Raw genomic sequence first — 6,287 nt, forward strand, 5'->3', positions numbered from 1 at the left:
AGAGAGAGAGAGAGAGAGAGAGAGAGAGAGAATTGTAACATACGTATGGTTGAGTGTATGATACTGAGTGCACCCTAATCCTCCCTAACAAAAGTCTCTTCTTGCTTTTATAAAGTCGACCAGCTTCCCTTTTTGGCTTGTGCTTTTCCTTTCTGCCAAAAGTGGCTGGGTTGGCCCAAAATATCAACGTTTATGCTTTTCCTAGCTTGCTTTCCAAGTTTAAGTTAGGCGCTTCCTTGTGTCCACCTGTCCATGCCCAAAATAATAATATGTCCAGCCCATCATTAATGATGTGTGAACACATTGACTTATAAACACGATAAGTCACTTTGATGAATATAATCCCATGGTGCTCATGTTGTGTGGCCATCTTTCAGGCCAATCCATGCCAGCGAATGCTTCAGCTTTCTTATGTGAAAAATCCCCATTCACACCTTGGCTTCGTTCAGTGTGTGAAACATTGATCAAGACTGGTGAAGGGACCAAATGGTGACACAAACCATCGTGTGTCTTGATCTTTTGGTGGTGTGGTGACCAGACAACATTGTTTCAGCATCAGGCTCAGCAAGGTTCAACATTGATGGTGTCCTAGATGAAGGTGCACAGTCCAAGGAGAGTAACACAAGACATGGAAGAAGTTCCCAGGAGGTTGGTTGGTGGTGTTCCACAAGACCTAAGGGGAATGGCAGTCCTGTGAGTCGGGTGCCACTTGGTGTATACCAGGAAAGGCTTTCAAGCAACAGTTCCAAAGGGAGGATGATCCTCCAAGGGGTGGAGTGAGTGCCAGACTCAATACTCAGAAATAGAAGACCACAAAAGGTGTTCAGGGGCAGGACATGAAGGGCTAGGAGACAAGATGGAATAGATGCATTGATCTTCATCAGATTTGGAGTGGATTTGGAGACCGGGAAGGGTTTTTGGTGAAAAGGTTCACAAGAAGGGAAGGATGACATGTTTGGAGTCCAGGAGGAAGAGAAAAAGGAATGATGTTAGTCATAAAGTTGGAATTCCATTATCAAGTTTAGTAGAAGGGAATGTCATGTGCAAGACAAATGAATGCTCATTCCCAAGGCCGATCCTTGAAGGGCAACAAATAAAGAAAAAGTTTTGGAATCAGATTCAGGAGCTTGTGTTGCTAGTATGGGCAAGGAAGCCTTGTGGATGGACCAGGTGGCTGTCGGCCAGCACATAAGAGGAACATGTTTCTATCACTGTAGCAAAAGGATGATTATTTGTCTAGGACCTAGCTTCCCAAGAGCAGGTCGACTAGTCCATAAGGGATTCCAAGGCCTGTATAAGGCACATCTAGCTCATTGTGTAGGCATTCACTCCTTTAGGGAGTAGAGTCTACACATAGACTAGATGTTTTCCACCTTTTGAGGGGTAGCCAAGGGTTTGCCAAGGTGTATCCTTTTTGTATACTATGAATATATTGAAACTCAGCTATGTCTCTCTCTTCTCTTTATCTCTCTTGCTTAAGTTTTGCATCAAGCTGTTCCTCCAGGGTGGTGTTTAGGACTGAAAGAGGACTCTCCGATCTTTCGCATATGACACTAGGATACACCATGAAGTTGGCATACAAGGGTAAGTGGTAGGTTTGAGATAAATCCGTAGTTAGATGCAGGGATATCGGTGTGATAAGCTTTGGGTTACCTTGGTGGTAGGTAGATTGTCGAGGCGACATAAAAGTTATATGTGACATAGAAAGAGGCCTTGTTTTACTGTGAAAGTGGCTTGGGCCGTTCAAATTTAGGAGGTTGGTGAATCTTTTGATTGGCGGAATGAGTGCCCAGACCACCAATGAATAATTTGCATGGGTAGATAGCAATCCAAACCCTCATGGTGTGCACAACATGATAGTATTCCCAGATCCCACAGCTTAATGCTTGGAGATTGGGATTCTTCATGGATGACACATCGGCCAAGGTGTGATTGTGTTGGTATTGCATTGTATTTGAAGCAGAGGTTGTATTCCTTAAGCTCTATGGAGGTACCTGCAAGGTTCATGGTTATTCAGGTGATGGGTTGTACCATGGGCAATGCTTGCACCTGCCATGGTCCCCCCATCTAGAGATATACCTAGAGGGTAGTCATTGGTGAGGTTAGTTGTAGTTGCACGAGATATACCTAGAGGGTAGTCATTGGTGAGGTTAGTTGTAGTTGCACGAGATTGTGTGCCATGAGGTAAAATGTGAAAAATTTCCTTGTCCATTGGTTCTTGGGTACCTCCTCAAGGATGAGGATGATGAGCTGGAAGAATTGGCATGTGTCCACTATGATGAGCTAGAAGAGCCGTCATGTGGCCACAATGATGAGCTAGAAGAACTGGCATGTGTCCACTATGATGAGCTAGAAGAGCCGACATGTGGCCACTATGAGAATGTAGAGGGACTAGAGTTTGTGTGTTTGTGTTGTAAATTGGATGCCAGCCTATTTATAATCTTGGTACAAAAGTGATTAAAAGATGATTAATGAATAATCTCATTTACCTAATCCAAGAGTGCATCAAAAAGAGCACCCATTGCCTAGAATGGCGTGCAACCTAAGATTCTTTCCACACATGGTATGGCTGTCTTGGAGGTGTGGTCATGCCCAGAAACCTTGGGTCAAATTAGGCCTTTAGACCATAGAACCATATGCCCATATCCCCAATGTCACATGGTATTTTGGTATATTTTCATCAATTTTTTATTTGAAGAGTGCCTTCTTCTTAGTGAGCTCTTGTAACAGTGTCTACCTATGTACATCATCATTTTTAACATTTTCATGTATAAAAACCAAGTATGTAGAAACACTCTTTTTGATTTCTTTATTGATCTGAACATGAGATAGAGCTAGGATGGAGTTTCTCTCTTGGCAAAAAATCAATAACATGCATGCATCCCTTATGCATAAAAGTAATCCTGTTTGTTTTATACTCCTTGCGTGGCTTAATGCGATGATGTCATGGCTTTCCCAGCAATACATCACATCTCTCCAATGGTGTGACCAATAAATTCTCATGATCAAGGTACCACTGAATGTGTATGCACAAGTTTGCAAAGATATGGGCAACTTGCACTTGCTTACCCACAAAAGTAGCCTTTGCCTCAATTTGGGGTCCCATGTCCCCTACATCAATGATGAAAACGGATGCCATCTCCACAAAAATAAAGTTATTTGTGGGAAAGTCACCGAACATAAAGAGTATGGGCTGATCCTTGAAGAGCTGTCCCCAAGCTTTACAAACCATCCTCCATTTGTCTTCATTTCTTGTTTTCCCTTGAACAGTGGGAATGGCATGCACATTTTCCTTTTGTTGGTCCTCATTGTCCTAATTCTTATGCTTAGGACACTCAAAAAACATGTGATCTTTGCTACCACACAAGAAGCATTTACCCTCCTTGACATATTTCTCCCTTTACTCAAAAGTGAGGCTAAACTTGTGCTTTTTTTGAAAGTATTTGGGTTGCATATTTTCAGACTTCCCACCACTATTTACATCTTTCACAAAAGGTTTAGTATGATTTTTGCACTTTTTTTTGGTTATGACTAGCCCTCTCTTTGCCCTTGAAAACATGGTCTTATTTGCTAGAACACTGTAATTTATCTTCCAATTTCTCAGTGTGGCAAGAGTGGCTTCTATATAGTCCTACAAGGTAGCATTGTGTTAAGACCGGACTTGTAGACTAGTTGAAGTTAAGAATTGAACTTCCTTTTCTTCTTGGGTTCACCCACAAATAAGAATGCCAAGACCTCCAATCAAATATTCCATAACTTGTTGACATATGTCTACACGGAGTCATTGTCCTTCTGCCCAATCTTATCCCACTTGCTCATGATCTTCTCCATGTCATTGGGAGAGGCAAGAATTGTGCATAAGATCTCTCTTTAAATTCCTCCCATATCTAAATGGGGCTCTAGAGAGATTTTTTGTGATCCACCAATGGGCAGCCGAGCCCTTTAGAAACATGCTGCTTACATGGAAAATCTTGGATTTCTCAAAGAATTCCTCATCACTCATGAAGGCAATATCAAACTCGGCTATAAACGACATTGCCTTGCTTGCATCATATTCACCATGATAAGCTTCAAACTTCACAGATTTGTCACATGCATTAAATTCTTTGAGTCTCTTAGCATGGCGACCCTAATCTTCATCTTTCTCTTCCCCTTATCTAATGGGAAACAGTAGGTGCATGTGCATGTCCTTGGTGAGAAACATGTAGCACAAAGGCATGTGCTCTATGCAATAGTGACTTGTGCAAGGGAAGCCTCCTAGTACTCCCATTCACATTAGGATCCCTGAATGAGAATTGTTTACCATTGTGCACTCTCGGTGGCATGAGTGGAACATGATACATAATCAACTATGGTTGTTCCAAAATTAAGCACAACTTTTAGCCCATGACGGGAATCATCTCTAAACAATTTTGTAGGCAAAGCGTAACAATTAGTATGCCTATCACTTTCCCTCAGGGGAAGCCTATATCACATGTACATTTATGTCATGTTTGCCACTCTCTTTGCCATATACATCCCTTTCTTTTCCCGACCCATGTGGGGTGGAGGCTTGGTTGGAAGTCATGGAAGCTTCATATTTGTGCACATAAGACTTTATCTTGTGAGACATATCATTGCCCCTATTCCCATGTGGGCATTCTTTCACACAACGTTCCCCTATATTGTCCTTCACCAGGTCTCTTGTGCATATAAGGTAGTTGAGGGCTCCTTGGGGACTCATACCCAATTTCTTCGTCATGGAATCCATAGTGTGTGCCAACATAGACTCGGCCTTTATGGCCTCCATAACTTTGTGAGCCTATGGGTTATCATAGAGCATCTTGAGCTCTTCTTCCTTGGCATAATTTTGACACGCTCAATCTCTACTTTCAATACATTTGGGTCATCCTCTTGCATCTTCTCTTTACCTCGAGAAGTCTGTCCCACATGAATTTTCTCCTCTACCTAACTTGTATGTATATTCTTACTGCCCAAAGCTTCACAAGTATGAGTACCTCTTTCTTTGGCCATGCGAACTATCCCCTTGACCACTTTGTGCATGGTTGTCCATGGTGATTGATCATTTTCCCACTACGAAGAGGGAAACATCCGTGCTCTTATACCACTGCTAACTACACCAAACATCCTTGGGCATTGCCTCATGAGCAATATGCTCATCAACACTTAAAATATAATAGCACAATGCACCAAACAACTGAAAGATACATCACTCCATAATCTACAAGAGAGAAGCATTGTACAATACACCACCATTGGGGTTGCGAGACGAATGGGTCGGCCCTCCTTAATATTGAAGTATATTATTGGAGTATTTTAATCTATACAAAGTTCCAAGGGCTTGCTACTAGCTAGATAATCCAATGTAATGCAAATATGAAGACAAGTAACCCAAACAAGTGTTTGTTGTTATTGAATGTTGATGTGTGGACAAGTCGAATGAGTCAAATGCAACTAGACCTCTAGTCTCATATAGTTTGAGATAAGTGGGTGTGTAACTGTCATTTTGAGACCATGCACGAACATGCGCTCTCATACTAGTTCCTAGTACACTTATTTGGTAGAGACCGAGGTATAGGTCATGGAGTGCAAGTTCTCAAAAAAGCACTCGTACTATGAGACAAGTACACAAATAGGTACTTGAAGTAAAGCAAGTACTCATATAGGTACTCAAATGAGAAAAAGTAAGTACACGAGCAAGTACTATAGATGTACTCTAGAAAGATCAAGTACTGTAGGTACATAGGTACCTTTGAAGTATTTATAGGTACACTTACAAGGTACTCTCACAACTAAAGAGATTAGTAGAGCTTGATCAGTCTTTTATACATCATTACCATCGCTCACCCACAAAGACCCTAAGCATACATGCAACAACAAGAAGAGGAGAAAGCATACAAGGTACTTCAATCATTAGAGCAAGAAGACTCAAACTCAATTATGAGAATGGGATTTTTTTTTCTCATTAGTCAAAATGTCTTATATATAAGACTCATTTGTACAATGCCAGACCACTAAACTAATGTCTGAGGGTCTAATAAGCTAGTCTAAGTTAATTTCCTAGACTAAATGTACATTAATGGCATTACACAAGTCGTAAGCTTGGTGTTAAACTATCTTTCGACATTATATGAGTCATAAGCAGAGATTTTCCATAATCATTATACATGAAACGCATTGTCGGTATAAAAATATGGCTTGAAGATGTTGCCATGCATTTTGGAGTAATGTTGGCTAGCTCTTGGGTGGAAATATTGCTTTTGCAACAATATGATATTAATGCCACA

Source organism: Cibotium barometz, chromosome 14, assembly GCF_041138505.1.
Source record: "Cibotium barometz isolate CiBa-2024 chromosome 14, ASM4113850v1, whole genome shotgun sequence".
Classification (NCBI taxonomy): domain Eukaryota; kingdom Viridiplantae; phylum Streptophyta; class Polypodiopsida; order Cyatheales; family Cibotiaceae; genus Cibotium; species Cibotium barometz.